This window comes from Trachymyrmex septentrionalis, unplaced genomic scaffold (assembly GCF_001594115.1).
Source record: "Trachymyrmex septentrionalis isolate Tsep2-gDNA-1 unplaced genomic scaffold, Tsep1.0 scaffold80, whole genome shotgun sequence".
Lineage (NCBI taxonomy): Eukaryota > Metazoa > Arthropoda > Insecta > Hymenoptera > Formicidae > Trachymyrmex > Trachymyrmex septentrionalis.
Window position 1 is genome coordinate 1,003,681 of NW_017305988.1, and position 15,702 is coordinate 1,019,382.

Consider the following 15,702-nt stretch of genomic DNA (forward strand, 5'->3'; position numbering starts at 1 on the left):
CTTATCTTTAGATTAAGATCAAGACCTAAATATGACATGGATCGCCTAATAACTCTAATGACGTAAAATCATATTGTACACAATACTATATTATATATATTATTAAAAATAATAAGTATATATATTATATATATATATATGGACAAAAAAGAAAATGAAAATCTATTGCATCAAAGTAGAATTTTTTTCTGATGCGGTAAAATCTTAGGATACGTTTAAACAAGTACGTAAACTGAGGGGAAAAATATCTTGTTAATGTAATTGAATGAGAAAATAGCATAATAACGGTGAGCAGCTCCAAATAGACGTCCGTAATCAAAGCAAAAAAGCATACCTAAAATAAATGGAAGAAAAAACGTATTCGTATTAATACTCTACCGCTAATTTTACCTAAACTAAAAAAAAAAAAGTAATGCTATAAATAATATTCCCATACGTAATGTAATGATTAAGCTGCGCGTATGAGTTCGCACGTACGATGTACTCACGTATCTCCTCACATAGCGAAGTACCTACTTACATACCGTAATTGTAATAGTGTTTTAACGTGTAATGTGCAAAATGAAAAAGAATGAAGTAGAACATAATATATGCGTGTGTAAGATTAAACAATTTTTGCAGAAATTAGGTTTCAGTAAGGTAGCGAGAGCACTCGCAGAAATATGGTCGCATTTACGGATGTATTATAATAAGCACTGAGCGTAACTGATTAAAATATTCACGGAATATATTTTAAATTATTATATTCCAATTCTAGAAAATAATACAGCTTCTTAAAGCAAATGTAACGGTACGATTCATAATAATGGTACGATGTACGTCGGAGATAATATAGTCATTTACGATTAATATAACTATTAATGAATTTATTTAATTTAATTTACAAGTTTAGATAAAGTGATATATTAAATCGATGAAGTTCGGTCTATTTTGTATTTTTATCTACGAAGTCTTTAATTGGTCACAAAAAGTATTTGAATAATTTTGCGAAGTGTTTAATCTACAGTGACAAAAGTGAAGTTGTATTTTAATTTTTTAAATATTTTTATTCAAATAAGGACAAATGTTCTTGAGCGAACGGATTCTTGACCAAAAATACATTTTTTTTATTGTACATCAATATGATCACTACGATGTCGAGCCATATTTCGTGCTTGTGCTCGATTTACGCATATAAATATGCAAAAACATTATGGAACAAGAGAACACATATTTGTATATTGGTTTCGCTCCACGTATCTGTTATCGTGTTAAGAGTACACAACGTAATTATTATATATTTTCTGGCCGTAGCCCAAGGAAGTCTTTCGGTTGTTCTGTCGGAATGCCAAAAAACGAAGAAATACGATCGCGCCTAAACTCCGGCTCATTGTATACGGAACAAAAAAAAAAAAAGAAATAATATCGTGGAATCGAAAAATGAGAGAGTGACGCACGTGACGCGATTAGCCTCGAGAATCGGTGTATCTATTTGTAGAAAAGTTTTATAGACACATGACTCTATTTACGAACTATTATTATTATATTATTATTATTATCATTATCATCATCATCACTATTAATTATTATTTTAATTTTGTTTTAAAAATTGACCTGTCAAGTCCATCATGTAGTTTCGAATCTACATGGCGAACGTGCGGAGTATTAGTTTTATTATATTATTATTATTATTATTATTATTATTATTATTAAATATGAATTATTATTGCTTAGTTATGTTTGGATGTTATTGCTACAGACACCATTAATTATTAAGTGACATGGCAGCAGCAAGTACTGCGACGATGGCGGCGCCGATACGTCCGACAAATTAGAGATATACGTAATGCGTAATAATAATTATTATTAAACTTAGTCCGAAGAATTTGTACAGTATGGGACGATGAGATTTATGGCGGCCGTGTTAGTTTCTATTTACGATATACATTAAGTCCTTAATTCTAGCGAGGCGGTGTATGGCGAATAAAAGGGATGGCATCGAGTCGCGTCGATTTTTGCGCGCATACATCAGACATCGACCATAGTGTAGGACTTGAGAATTGGATCGACGATGAAGATTAGTGATTTTTCTTACGCCATTACGCATTTCTCTTCCAGAGAGCCTTGAATAAAAAAATCTTATCAACGTTAATGAGTGTGTGATTGCATTATTTTATTTGAGGAAAAGAGTTTCAGGAAATTTCAATAAACATTGTTGACGGGATTTTTACGAGCGTTGTAAGTGCTGACTTTATAATTTTACAATGGGTATACGAGTAACTTTCAAACAAAAACAATCCACTTGTTTGGAAATTGGCATCACAGCTATGTAAGAGATACTCTTAGAAGTGTACTGTTATCGATTTAATTCGTGATTTTTTAAATTACGCGAATTAGACTGCATCTGATGTATCCTAATCAACGAGATCCCTTCTCGAATCTTTCGCATGGATCGGAAGAATGTAGAGAGAAAGAGAGAGAGAGAGAGAGAGAGAAAGAGAGAGATAAGGCGGAAATTTTAGAGTAAAAATTGTGCGGGCGCCGTCCACATATGAAGCTTTCTCTTGGCTTATATCTAAGCTAGCTGCAGCAACTCTATATGATTATAGAATATTATTCCAAATAACTGACGCATAATCATATCATATAATGTTCATAATGCTTCCCCATCCTCTTCTCTTTTCTCCGTATTCAATCTATCCTGCTCCTTTTCCCTTTTCCCTTTTCCGCTTCTACCTCTCTGTCATTTATATACTCGCTCTAATCTTATCATTATCGTAGATGTGTACTATATCGAATCGATAGTACTGATTAGTATAGTTACTGAAACGTTAAAAAAGGAAACACATAATATGTTAGTAGTACAACATTGCCCGACTTGCCAAACTCGCATACACGTCTTTCTTGAATTCTTCGACGTTAAAGCAAAAATATTTATTGAAGCAAAACCCTCTCCAATTTCCATTTCCCAACCCCCGCGCGAGGACTTCTCTTATCCGAATTAATAATTATATAGAACGAACACTAGAGTGTGGCTCAAACATTGGTTAAACGATGTAGTAACATTTAATGTGTGCGTATGAGTAGTGGAAGAGATCATGTTTGAATAAAAAGGATTGCATGTAGACGACACATAGATGCGAAAGTAATGATTGAACGAGGTGAGAGAAAGAGAGAAAGAAAGAACGTGTGCGCGCGTGTATGTGTGAGGAGACCGAGAGCATGAAATATTCAACATGAATCACATCGTATTATTTTAAGCAAATGCGAATCTATTGGCAAAATTGAAATTAATTATACCTGTTCCATTCCCTTAACGCGATAAGCGTCGCGTATTGGTTAAAAGAAGAAAAAAAAAAGATATTTATGAAATAAATAGCCGAATCCGTCAGGCGGAACGTAAGATTGATATGAGAAAAAAATTGTTTGTTATATTTTCTTTATCTATAGATGTCATTGTTTATTTATGAGCTGTTTATTTTACGTATTTTTTTCGTATATTTTTGTTTTTGTTAATGTGAAAAGAAAGGTACGAATTTTTTTTTAATGATAGCGTAGTGTGAATATTTGCTTATCTTCTCTATTGTTTCGATGTGTATTTTTTTTTTTTATATAGATATATTATGTAGATTTTAATATTCTGTACACTCGAAGATGATGATGCCGTTGCGTACCGCAATTTCTAAGCTAACGACTTTGTTTAATAATCTCGCGAATGCCGAAAAGAGAAACTAATTCTAGTCTTCTTGTTTGGCAACAGAACGCTGATGATTGGTACGGAACAATCTCATCCTTCGCGCAACTGGTTGTATTATACTTATTGCATTTGTCCATTCGACCTGCGTGTACTAGTTTAACGTGTGTCCGGCTAGCGTGAACACAAATCTGGACACTTGAGGTTGGAATCGACTGTGAGTATGCAAAAATTAACTGTTAAACTGATTGCTATTTGGGATCTAAATAACGTCGAACGATGTTGAACATATTTAAAATGTTTCTGTTCGCAAGAATGTGTTGATTGTCTTTGTTGTTATTTTTGGTAATTGTTTGCCGTTGACGTTGCTCACAAGTGATTCCGTAAAGTGATAAACTAATCAGTTTTGTATACACATTAAATGTTATTTTTTTGTTGTGGCAGCTTTTTTAATAATTTTCCTTATGACAGCGCGTTTCGCATATATAATGTAGTTTCCTCTCTTTCGCGCTTGTCGTAACTTGGTGAAACTCGGAGACGTCCAATGCAAAATGCTCTTCATTGTTTGTCTGGACAGAGCAAAGATCTTATTTTTTGTCAGAAGCCACGCGTGAGAAGTTTACGCAGATATCGCGACACTTCATTGCTTTTCCTGTTACCGAACGCTTTGATTAAAGAAAAATTTCTCGAAGTTGTTGACATAAATTCAAGAGTTATGTCTAACGGACACTTGTTCTGCTCCGATTGTTCGATTAAGTGTTGTTTATTGTTTAAATATGATGCCGATATTGTACTTTGTACAACGAAAGCAACAAGACCGGGCCTGTGCACATTTTTATTGTCAATACTGATGGAAATTGAATAATAAAAATATTCATTTCCGAGATTCTGCAATTTCTTTGCTCAAAGTTAAAGCCTATTTAGCGCAATCTCTTTCTTTCGTGATGTCACGCGATAGTATTGCGAAACTCCATAAGTAAGAAAAGTTAATTATTAATTCTAATTTAACTCGAGTCTTTTTCACTTATATTCTCTTACTGAAATAATCTAGGTGCAGAATTTAATCTTTTAATTTTGCGTCTATCGAATGGATGGAAAGCCGTACATTACTTCAACAATTCTCGATGTAAATATTAAGCACCACCATAGCATTAACATCGCCCAATGAATGAAGAGCCGCAAGAGAAAATTAATTAAGACGAATGAATCCGCGGGTCTTAACGTATCGATGATACCCAATTAACGTAATAATGTAACGATAAGCGAGCGTAGCTGTCCTTCAATACTTACCTACCAACCACGTTAAGTAATAAGAGTAACGGAATAATGGAGTCTCATGTCTTTTGACTATTAATGATTAGTATTATACCGTACGACGAGAGCTGGTGATGAGATTGACGACGATGATGATAACAATGATGATGGCGAGTGAGGTGGTAATTCATTGACAATGAATGTAAATGTATCCATTTTCAAAACTTGATGTAGAATTATATTCGTAAGCTATCTATGATATTACAAACGAAATAAAAACATATAGTAAATTATAGATGCTTATTTTATTCCTGTAACTATAAATGCTTCTTTTATTCCTGTGTAATAAAATTCTTACCATTTTATTATTACTTTCTTTAACGCCGTACGTATAATCCGTTTAAATCATTTCATGTGTGAAGTATTTAAAAAAGAAAAACATATATTTTGCAGAGGTAGACGAAACTAGTTTTACTAGATTTACATCTCGATGAATGATATAGATTATGTAGAATGTAAACTATATGGATGTATATTCATGATGAAAGAAATAGAGATATGATAATGTTTTAATTTTTCTCATTATTATTTCACCTTGTTACCTTTAATTATGCAGCGGAACATTATCATATCCAAAATAGACGCAGCCTTACTTTTCTAATGCAAAGCTCAAATTTATAGGAGCTCACGTAGATACATAAAGCATAGATACCTCATTTGAGTTTTGTATAATTGTTCGACTTAATTATCTTATCAAAACATGAAAACAAGAAAGAAAGGAGATAAGCTAGTGTAAAGAATCGCCAAATTAATTTTTTTACTTGCAAAAACTTACATTTTAATAGTTAATTTCGACACATCAGGACGGCAAGCTTTTGTTTCTATCTTCTAAATTTCCATCTCTATACATCGCGTCGAATTTTCACCACTTTTACGCTTGCAAGGGTGGAACATTGAAATGGAGGCATCGAGTGGTCGCGTATGGCTGCGGATATTCGGAAATAACCGTATCGGTTTATGCGTCACGGTCCCCTAGGCTCTCTTCCTATTTGCCGATCACCCATTTCTCTTGCAATCCGTTTGTATTTGGTGTATCGCACCATTTTGCTTTGTATCGCGCACCCCTTTCGTCTCGAAAATGATCGTTTTATATCCTAAAATACTACTTCGGGATAAAAGAAGAAGTCACAAATAATACGTCGTCAGAAATAACTAAAAAAAAAAAAAAATGTCCAACGTAAAAAGAGAAAACCTTATTATGTTACTACAATTTATTTGAGCGGTACGTTTGTATTTTTCCAACAACTTGGAAACGCTGTCAATCGGTTCAATCGGAACAAACTAAAAAAAAATAACGATTGCATGCTTGATATAATGTGATTTCGCAGCCATTCGTAACACGATCGAATTTTTGAAAATTTTTATCGAACATTCGTTATCTATATTTCGTTCTGCACACAAAGGTACGAGTTCAAAGTGGTGTTACGAGTATTTCCGTTAATGTATGAAACCAGTTGTTCGCAGCGCATTCCCCTGATGTTAGAGAATCGCCCTGAAATCCGCTTTATAGAATCTTATTCTCCACGGTAGGCGGAGAGCTAGGATCCGGTATTGTCTGATTGACGAATGAAATAGATCCCGTGGCGAAACCCGTCCTGGTCTCTTTGTCCTTGCCTTGTGTCTCCGGAGGGTCCAGGACGTCTCCCCGCGCGGAGACACGCCATTGGTAATCCGCGAAGCCTCGTACGCGCGGCACATATGGAATATTAATTCGCGGGGTTAAGGTTACCAACGGCATTGCGCACATACGAACGGTCATGTATATCCGCACATGTCGCGTACATGTATCCATGTCGCTTCGAATGTATGTCTTCTCGCCGGCGCACCCGTCCTCCATCCCGTTCCTCTGCCCTTACTTATTAGTTTCGTTGGTCCCTGGCGTTCGGGAGGTAGGAAAGTGGCATGGAGTCGGAGTGATACGGGATCCAAAGGATCGTGCTGCCTACGCGAAGCAAGAAACGGGCGAAGGGCGATGTCCCTCGGGGACTTTAACTGAAACGTATAAATGGATGAAGGCGCGGAAGCGGTGACCCTCTCGTCTGAATACAACGACGCCATTGTTCTCCGTAGATCACAACTAAGTATCCCAAAGGCATATCGTTAACGGTGCGCTTCGTGTCCCTCGTACGTGATGTCATTCGTGTGTGATGTAAGACTCAGCTAGAATTAAAAATAAAAGAGAGAGAGAGAGAGAGAGAGAGAGAGAGAGAAAGTAACGTGCGAAACAACATTAATACGATCGCTTTTTGAAAAACGCAATTCTCCAATGTAATTAATTTAATTTACATAATTATTATTTATTTATTGTCTTAAAAGGATTTTTTTTACTTCTTATATATATATAAAAATGTCGTTAAGTGGAGTTGACCGAAAAATGTTTTGGCAACAACGAATCACCGGTTACATCGCGAATGACGAAAAGAACAGGGGACGTGAACCACGCTCTTCACATCTCGGTCGTTATACGCCGCTAACTTTATTGCCCCAGTCTCGGTCCACAGTCTCACGGTCTCTTATCTCTCTGTGCTTGTAACATTACAGCCACACTATATACTTTCCAAGTCTTGCGGAGAGACGTCGGTTGTGCCAGGGTCAGATCAGCCTCTTCTGTATTACGTGCAAGTAGCAGCAATGCCTTCCACGAATTATTTCTTTATCGTTCTAAATTCCAACAGTTTCCGGTTCCTACCATCACGGAATTCTTAACGAAAGTTTGCCGATTACAAAATAACGACTTAATTCATAAAAATTACAAATCCTGTTTTATTACGTTAGAACGTATTTTTCAAATATTTACTTTAGTAGTCTATTTGAACCTCTTTATGTCTGTATATTTTATACCATCTCTTTCTATATACGAGTATATATTTCTTGTAAAGATTTCCTTACACTATAATAAATGTATGAAAGTTACGACACAGCAAGCTGCTGATGAAAACCTTTTCTTATTTTACTGCTTAAATTTCCCTCGAGTATTCTTCGATGTAGATATCTCGTAACTAGAATTAATTAACGATCTATTGCTATTACAGCTTAGCACGTCACATTAATTTTCTCAGAAATAATTGGTAATTAAATATACGTACGCAGTTCAACTTCATAAATGTTGTATTATTTTTGTGAGATAAGTAAAATGCGATAACGATGTGATAAATATATTTGAGAAATTACTCAAATGGCAGAGAAGGTGTAACTCACCTCGAAAGCTGCATACCGTAAATGGAACACGTCGTCGGGTTCTTATCGGCTGTTTCATTCCGTACCCGTACTTTTGGCCTGAGCTAATTGAGATCATATCTCTTTGCTCTTTATGAGGCTTCGCTCCCTCCCATGCGCAACAATGTAGATCGTTGATGTTAGAAACTTTGTAATATTAAATCAAGAAATTGCTCGCGCGTATCCGGCTGAAGAACTTCGATATCCTGTATGGGAAACATTTGTTAATTGTTCGCAAACGATTTCATGGTAGATTACAATGAATTGTATTGATCATAAAATGCTATCGTGAAATGCCTATTTTTGTCAGCGAATAAAGTGATTTTGCAGCAAATATGTGCGACAATCTGTTTATTTCTGATGAAAAATTATAATTAATAATTGTATTCGGGTTACAGACTCGAAGTATTACGAATATTAACTTACTACTATAAACGGTTTTAAGGAACTTCCCGTCAACGATATTTTCGCTGAGACCATTGTCGTCAGGATGGTCATAAAGATTTCATTTTTTTTTAAGGAGACAGAGTTAAAGCCTTTTGGTCCATACCAGGTATTTTTTTTTCTCGAAACAAACGAAGTTGTGGAGGGTATATTGTGACCAATAGCGAGAATCCTTGCCTGACTTAGAAGGGATATATCAAAGTGTAAACTTTCTTGTGTCAGTTTCTTCTTGCACGTCCAATAGCATCTATCCTCCTAAAAGTTTCCGCGATCTGTGATACAAATTAATTAATTTAACAAATTAATTTTAGCATTCTGTAGTATTATAATTAGAAAAATTATTACTTCCGGATTATAATTTATGTGAAGTGTGAGTGTTTAAAATTGTGTGATAAAAAAAGTTAAAATGATTTAATTAATGTTTTCATAAATCCTTCATGAAGAAGAATAATGGCTACAAACATTCATTATAAGTAAGTACAAAATTATACAATTTATATGATAATTATTATTATAAATTCCAGAAAAAAAAATTTTACGTTTTATTTAGGAAAATTGATTAATAATATATATATATATATATATAATACATTTTAAACATATAATTTAATATGTTTAAAAACTTTATTCCGAATTTATCGCTTCTGTATTTATCATAGTAAATTACAATTCTAATTAAATTGCGAGTCTCAGCGTAGCAACGATAAAGATACGGTTTATTAAATCGAGATAAATTAGAACTCCGATTTTTTTCGCTATTATATCGTGTAAAAAGCGGAAAAATAGAAATGTTTATGATATCAAATTTGTACTTTGGCACAATCGGTGGAATCAACGAAATAGTAGACATCGAAATACAGATAAGTTTCTATGCGACACTTCGCACCTTACTACGTTGGACAACTTTGAAAATATTGATCGTAAGGTCGCCGTAGTTATCGTAGCCGACAATTTAACCGACACGTGCTCATTATACCGGTACTTTTTGTTCAATTTTCTTGCACTCTGTCTCATGGTTCTTGCGCCTGAGCCAATACCGGGAGATGGAAAGCTCAGATTGTCTTTAACGACTACCCTTGCCACGTATTATACGCGGTCGCGCATGTGTGTGCGTTGCATGTGCGGCGCTCGCAAATTCTTCGCCGTTTTCCACATAATTGGTCGGCTCGGTCGGAGTAAATTGCTGGCGTGCAGATTAGAGGGGACACGTTTCGAGGGGCGGACATTGCCTACGTCATTCGTATTCTCTATATAAATCATGTTAACTTTTAAAAAATATTACCAAGACAACGATCGAGCTTGTGCGCACTGTTTCGAGGAAACAGATATATCAAGCAGATCGGTCGGATCAGAATGTATTGTACAAATAAAACGTCCGATACCGTTAAGTAATGTACTACCGAAATTCTATTTATTTTTCGAATGTTAAAGACGTCTTTATATTGAATACACAACAGGAACGATATGGAAAGAATAATAAAACATTCAAGCTCTATAAACTCAGTCGAATGATTCACGTTTCGTAAACATTTATTGCCGGTATTAATCGATCGATTTGAGCATCGATTGTTTATGTATGTCACGATGGCTTGTACCTATAAGCTGCATCAGATACAAACTTGTTCATTCGCGTATTAAAAGTATTTAATGTGACAATTTATACATTGGAATTCCGGCAAATAATATCGCGTTGATGGTCTCGCATAATTTAACAGATAGTTTCGTAAAATAAAGGGACGCACGCATTAACTTTCACAGCTTATACTTATTCGATTATATTATATAATAAATACTAGTGTGGTAATTGTAGGAAGAAATGTACGGTATATCTTGATGTACTTACGAATACATAATATGGTTTATGTCCATAATCAACGTTTCATAATGGCTCTTAAGCATCCACTTGTTGATACCATTTATGGCCATTGTATGGCATTACACGTGTAAAACGGTCACACGGACGTCGTACCGGCATGCACGAGTAACTATGTTAACGTTAATATCATGTACGCACGCACGCGGATTTAAAACTCCAAACACGTTCTAACACGTTCTCATGCGAAATTATTCGGTCGTTTTAAGATCTATTATTCGCAAGAATAATTGAAATTAAGATATATTTTTAGTCAATGTATGATTTTGTATGAGTTTTTAATATCGTCGATTAAACGGTGAATCGGATACTTTAAATGTATCAGCGGAACAAAACTCCAGGAAAAGATGTGCTAAGTATGTCATATCCCAGACAGCACGGAATATTTATGATAAATATTTATTATTATTTATTTTTTAAAATGTTATATAAATATTTTATACATATTTTATATAAAGCTTTATTCGAAATATTATTAAAAGATAGACTAAATATTTAATGTAATCTTTATGATAAACATGAATAAATATTTCTGTTAAGTATTTTTTATAGCATTTATTACAAGATTTACAATATGTATTTCATGATATTTATAATAAATGTTTATAATCTATGCAATTTAAGATCACGAAAATGTTTACAAAATATTGAAAATAAGCCTTATAAATATTTTATAAATATTGTGTATTGTCTGAGATCACTAATGTATCTTCAATTGCTTCATTCATTATTCATGAAATAAGCTTATTTTGAGTATGACTTATTATTTTTTTGAATATATTGATCCCTTTGATTATACTATTTAATAAACAAGCTAACGTTACTTGTTGTTCATCATCATTGTTATTTTAACATCAAGATGACATTTTTAACGTCGTTTCGACACCAAAGTGACGACAATTAACGTCAGTTTATTGTTTATTGGGAATTAATATATTCTTTCATAATTTCTTAATCAATTATATATTATTTTCCATTATATAGATATGTATACATATATCATAACCAGAAAATAATCTATTGTATTCAAAGTAATATTTGAATAGAATTGCCGATTTTTACAGACGGACAAATTGATGCATTTAAATAAAATTCAATTTGAATAAATCTTTACAGTTATAAAAATAGTTTTGTGTAGTAGAATTGTAACATATATAATTACCAGACATCTTTGTCACCGCTTCTATAATTTAATAGCTTTTAAAGCAACTTTTCTTAAAATAATTTTATTATAAATCAATAATTCTTATAAGTCTTTGAGACTAGAAAATGTTACACTGGATGAATATCTGTATGTAATCTGTTCGCATTAAACAGCTGGAAACATTGGAAGAATACTGTTTTTCTATAAAATCAAATATTCTACCACGTATTCTGGAAAGATATCACATGCGTAGTAAACACATAAATATGTTTCAAACTATGAAAAACCGTATCGTCGTTCGAATTCGTTTTTTCGTTCCCATTGACAGGTAGAATTGGAATGCATGTGTTGTTTATCCTATTGCTCTATTTTGAAATAAATTCATAAATAATGAATGTTACGGACACATATAAAATACTAAAACAGCTTGCTACCTATTACATTTTCCTTGTGCAGTTTAACGTTAATAGTCATCGATAAATAATAGTGGGATATGAAATATATTACTATCGAAGAATATAGACAGAGTGATGGTTAGATATACAGCATCCGGTGTGTAAATAGGTAGGTACGCACCACTCGCACCATCTAGATTCCAGCGAACGCTGAGCAGCTATGGCGTATTGATCTTTTTAGTGACATAGCGTCTCCACAGACACAATCTAACTCCCTCCCACTCTTCTCTTTGACGCGAACTAAAGGTCTATATTTCCTCTGGGACAAATATGTTTCACTATTCCTATAAACACAATTTGCCAGGAATATCGTACTACGAATATGTGTATAAAAGCATAATGTCGAAGGGGAGAAAGATTAAAATGTCGGTACGCTCGCTATCTTCTGTTGTCGAAGATATACGACAAAAACGTGTCGAAATAAAACATATTTTTGGATTAAGAATGCGAATGGACCGTATAACATTTTATAGATTATGCGAAATTTTCTCTCCCTATTGAAATTTTTGAAAGAATGGTTACATATCATAATAAAATATCCAATAGCGACGTAATAAGCATAGAAACAACAGAATAGTCCAGTTCAGATACTCATAGATGTACTAGATGTTTCATAAAAATGCTAGAACTGTGCGCTGTTGATATCGATAGTAGTTGTCAACATTACAAGCTTAGGGGGGGCTTATGAGGGATGAAAACGATTCGCAAATAGTCGATGTCAGAAGTTGAAAAGAGGCAGTAAAGAGAGGGGAAGAAAAATAAACATTACATATGCTTTTTGGAGTATACAAACGTGCCCGTCGGAGTGGCGCTTGCCGGGCGAACAGTGCCGAGCGCCACTCCGTCTAGCTCGACGTCTATACTCTGTCAACTGTTTTATATTTAATCCGGACGCTTTAGTAAGCAATAAACAAACACTGTATCACATAAGCGCTGCTCAAATTAGCCTCAATACCATTTCAAACGGCCATCTCACATTTATGAAGATGACCGGGGATGGTAGCCCACCCGAGAGTTCTTCGTATGATGGTCGGGAATGTGACAGAGGAAAAAAGGGGAATCACCGTAGAGAATCGACGGAGTGGGAAGGACAGCCAGTGGGGATTTGGAGGGGCGAGCGCGGTGACGTCACGAAATGCCGTGGCACCGCCTACCGGTATGCAATGGGCGGGAATCTCGCTACGATTTACGATCAGCCACGCCACTGACATCTAGTGTCAGTCAGGCGAAGTTAAGCGGCACCATGGTGGCCATTATACGTACACTATTGGCCAGAATCGTGGCACAACGCGAATCAGACGATGCTTTAAATATAGATTTTTTTTTCTAAAGTCACAAAACCGTTGCAAGAGATTCGCTTAAATCAAGATCGATTATTAATGAATGTCAGAAACAACTAGCTTGTGATATTAATGAGAATTTTGGATGCACACTTGTTTTCAGCGGTAAATCTATATTTGCTTAATCGAGAAGAGACGTGAATGGGGTAGAACGCAATCGTGCGTTCTTCTTTTATCAATTATTAATAAAAATACTTGTTTTTTTCACGATCGGTAGTGGTATATTTCTCATTATAATTAGTAAAAGTATAAATTTTGAACTTTATAAATAAATATTTATAATTTATATGCGCACATATATGTACAAGAAAGGATATATAAAATATAAATTTTTATATTTTATTCCATTAGCTATATTATAGGTAACATATTTAAGCAAATAAACACAAAAATAATCCAGTCAATCTGTATAATCATATTAATTCTTTATTGGAATTCAATATCCTAAATCTTTTATTATTGTTAACAAATAGATTTAAATATATTTTATAAATAATTGGTTTTTTTTTTAATTTGAAAAATATATATGGAACATATAAGGAAAATATTTTCTATAAATTAAAATAAGAAAATAAATAAACTATAATAATTAAAATTTTCGCTAAAGGGCAAAACATTTTACAAAGTCATAAATATTTACATTTTACGTTTGTATTCGCTATTGCATATTTGAGTCTTTTCTTTTAATTTCTATTGATAATTAACTTTTAAATCTGTAGAAAGTTTATATCTCTTTGTAACAATTATCTTTTCTAACTTTTATTTTCTATAAAAATAGTGCTACATATGTTATTTTGCATTTTTAAATATATTTTAGCTATCAGATAATAGAATGTTCCAAAATATGATGTCATACGTGCATGTATATTTGTAATATGGCTAACGATAGTGTAAAAAAATTTATTGTAATCTTCGTTTTAAATTATATTGAATTTTGAATTATATTATCAAAAAAATTATTATTAGTTAAATTTTATAATGATTTTACATTGAAAAAAAAATTAGGATATTTTTTTTATTAAAATATAATCTATATCATGCAAGAAAAAGAATAAAACATTTTTATGAAATTTATTATTTATTATTTATTATTATTATTTTTATTGGAAACTACAATATTTATAGTACAATAATATGAAATAATATAGCTGACTTTACTGCTATATATAATTTTTATTATAATAATATAACATATTAACACATCACTCTCTTGCGGTCAAATTTTAAACTATGTATATCGGGAATTGCAGGATATTAGAATACTTAAAGGATAATTTTCCTGCAATGCCTGCAGAGTCTCAGAATCCAACTTATCACCAGTGGAAAAATTAATAAACGCAGTCAATAAATTATCAATAAATATTTTTAAACACTTTCTTCTACATCAGCATATGATAAATAGTATAAGCAGATACACAATATGTAATTAAAGTAATATATACTACAATTATATTCCAAGTATTATAATTTCCACAAACAGTTTTTATTAATTATTATATTAATTGTTTTGCAATAACATTCAATTAACCAGATAATTAAAAATACATTCAATAAATATTAGCAATTCTCATTTATCATTACATGTTTGCGAATATAATAAATAAAAAAAAAATGTAAATTATGAATCACAAGCAACAGATAGCAGACAAAGTTTTATATATTTGAACGTATAAGTCCGTGAAACGATGTAAGACAGGTTACTCCACGTTATATGGTTTACGGCTGTTTTTAACGAGCGCCGTTGCACGCGACTCAGCACTAAACCAGCTTTACAAAACGTAACCATACTAGTTTAAAGTTTTATAGCCAAATTTATTATCTGTTACCTTCTTATATTACAATAATTGTCAGTTTTATTTTAATTATAAATCAATAAAAAAGCAATTTAGTATCATTTCAAAGGTATATATAATCATAAAGAAAGAGAGAGATATATATAGTGAGGAGCGTAGCATATATTGGAGATGATCTGGCCATCTGTCGCCATATTAATGAAATGCTTTTCACTCATGAAAATCCTCATGTTTAACTACCAGCTTTCGTTTGTAGGTAACTTTGACTGGTTATAGATGGAGCTAATAACAATTACAATTAAAAAAAATAAAATTCATCCTTTAAAGCTGCTAACTCGTTATTTTAATATCTTCTGTTTCATTAAATTTTTCTTATTTATGTAATACTTTATTTTGATAAGAGATTTATATATATGTGTATCTAAATATAGCATATATATATATATATAT

General features: G+C 33.0%; 1 protein-coding gene across 2 annotated transcripts in view; it reads left to right on the top strand.

Moving 5' to 3' along the window:
- LOC108754688 (homeobox protein abdominal-A homolog) overlaps positions 1-15,702 on the top strand; it is a 115,018-nt gene that overhangs the window by 27,742 nt on the left and 71,574 nt on the right. The window contains exon 5 of one of the 2 annotated variants that reach the window (XR_001939726.1): positions 1,945-1,971. The exons of the other annotated variant lie outside the window; for it this stretch is intronic. The gene's annotated coding sequence lies outside the window, so the exon portion shown is untranslated. Of the gene's footprint in view, positions 1-1,944; positions 1,972-15,702 lie in introns of those variants that run through there. 2 annotated transcript variants of the gene reach the window in all.